This window comes from Octopus sinensis, linkage group LG12, assembly GCF_006345805.1.
Source record: "Octopus sinensis linkage group LG12, ASM634580v1, whole genome shotgun sequence".
In the NCBI taxonomy this organism is placed as follows: domain Eukaryota; kingdom Metazoa; phylum Mollusca; class Cephalopoda; order Octopoda; family Octopodidae; genus Octopus; species Octopus sinensis.
In genome coordinates, this window is record NC_043008.1 from 19,408,308 (window position 1) to 19,410,807 (window position 2,500).

Genomic DNA, 2,500 nt, shown 5'->3' on the forward strand with positions numbered 1-2,500 from the left:
TCGCCATCATCATCATCATCATCATCATCATCATCATCATCATCATCATCATCACCATCATCATCATCATCATCATCATCACCATCACCATCACCATCATTATCATCATCGTCGTCATCATCATCATCATTATTATTATTATTATTATTATTATCATTAGTAGTAGTAGTAGTAGTAGCAACGACTAGAGTGGCGAAGATTATGATAAACAAATAAAAATGTACAGAAAAAAACCAAGTCTAGAAAAAAAAAAAGAGAGAAACGTGAAACAAGGAAGAAAACAATAAAAAAAACAAAGAAAAATGTACATATTTCTCAATGATTGCTTTGCAAAGACAAGACGGTGACCACTTCTCTTGATGGATTGTTTATCCGTTGAAAGTAATCTTTTAAGAAACGCAAACTGAATGTCAGAAAATAATATCAACATCCGTAAAACAATAATAAAAACAACAACAACAATAATCAGAGCAGAGCAGTCGCAACAGGAGCAACGACTTACTCTTTACTCTTTTACTTGTTTCAGTCATTTGACTGCGGCCATGCTGGAGCAACTCGACCCCGGGACTTATTCTTTTGTAAGCCCAGTACTTATTCTATCGGTCCATTTTGCCGAACCGCTAAGTGACGGGGACGTAAACACACCAGCATCTATTGTCAAGCAATGCTAGGGGGACAAACACAGACACACAAACACACACACACACATATATATGCATATATACGACGGGCTTCTTTCAGTTTCCGTCTACCAAATCCACACACAAGGCTTTGGTCGGCCCGGGGCTATAGCAGAAGACACTTGCCCAAGGTGCCACGCAGTGGGATTGAACCCGGAACCATGTGGTTGGTAAGCAAGCTACTTACCACACAGCCACTCCTGCGACTTATTTATATTTAATGATAAGGTATCTTTTCATTTTTTTATACGTTCAGGGTAGATTCGAACGTGAATATCTGGTTGCTGTTATTTGCTATTGGAAAACATTTCAAGGAAGATGTCATTGTCACGGGAAGGCGGCGAGCTGGCAGAAACGTTAGCACGCCGAGCGAAATGCTTAGCGGTATTTCGTCTGCGGTTACGTTCTGAGTTCAAATTCCGCCGAGGTCGACTTTGCCTTTCATCCTTTCGGGGTCGATAAATTAAGTACCAGTTACGCACTGGGGTCGATGTAATCGACTTAATACCTATGTCTGTCCTTCTTTGTCCCCCCTGTGTTTAGCCCCTTGTGGGTAATAAAGAAATAGGTATTTCGTCTGCCGTTACGTTATGAGTTCAAATCCCGCCGAGGCCGACTGTGCCTTTCATCCTTTTAGAGTCGATTAAATAAGTACCAGTTACACACTGGGGTCGATATAATCAACTTAATCTGTTTGTCTGTCTTTGTTTGTCCCCTCTGTGTTTAGCCTCTTGTGGGAAGTGAAGAAATAGGTATTTTGTCTGCCGCTACGTTCTGAGTTCAAATTCCGCCGAGATCGACTTTGCCTTTCATCCTTTCGGGGTCGATTAAATAAGTACCACTTACGCACTGGGGTCGATAAAATCAACTTAATCTGTTTGTCTGTCTTTGTTTGTCCCCTCTGTGTTTAGCCCATTGTGGGAAGTGAAGAAATAGGTATTTTGTCTGCCGCTACGTTCTGAGTTCAAATTCCGCCGAGGTCGACTTTACCTTTCATCCTTTCGGGGTCGATTAAATAAGTACCAGTTATGCACTGGGGTCGATGTAATCGACTTAATCCGTTTGTTTGTCCTTGTTTGTCCCCTCTGTCTTTAGCCCCTTGTGGGTAGTAAAGAAATAGATTTTGTCACGGGTTACCTGACAGCTTGCCAGTTGGCCCGGCGACAAAAACAATAAATTTCACATTCTCTCTCTTACATTTCTTTCAAGCAGTCTCTCACTACTCAGAAGAGAACTCTCACATTAGAATATCTTGTCACCGATTTGATACTCCAAAATCATTTGTCTCCCGGTTCTTCTGATGGCAGACACGCTTACATAATTTTACATACATTGCCTCATGGACACACACCCGCTCGCAGACAAACACCCTGAATAGAACGCGCTTACATGCATATAACTATTCACGAAAACACACGCAGATTGTACAAACGGAATATTCTCGTACATACGCAGATCGATCGTGATAAATTATTGTTTAAAAATATTATCTATTACCGTAATTTCTCCACAGGCATTTATGTGAATTCGTGAACTCCGACACTATTTCAACTTTTACATTCAGAAGAGCATTTCCATCTTTCAAGATGAACTTGTATACGACTTCATATAATTTTCTCATTACATAATTAATTGCTGCTATTTTTATGACGTATTGAATTGTATTCATGAATATTTGAATTACATTCCTTTTTGTTACATCGGCTATTCATGTGTTATTACTGTCTGCATCCGATGCGATCGACTCACTTCTATTGAAAGAGTCACTTGACCATCTTAAATTTTATCAAATACTTCATGTCTTTCTCCTGAATAATACA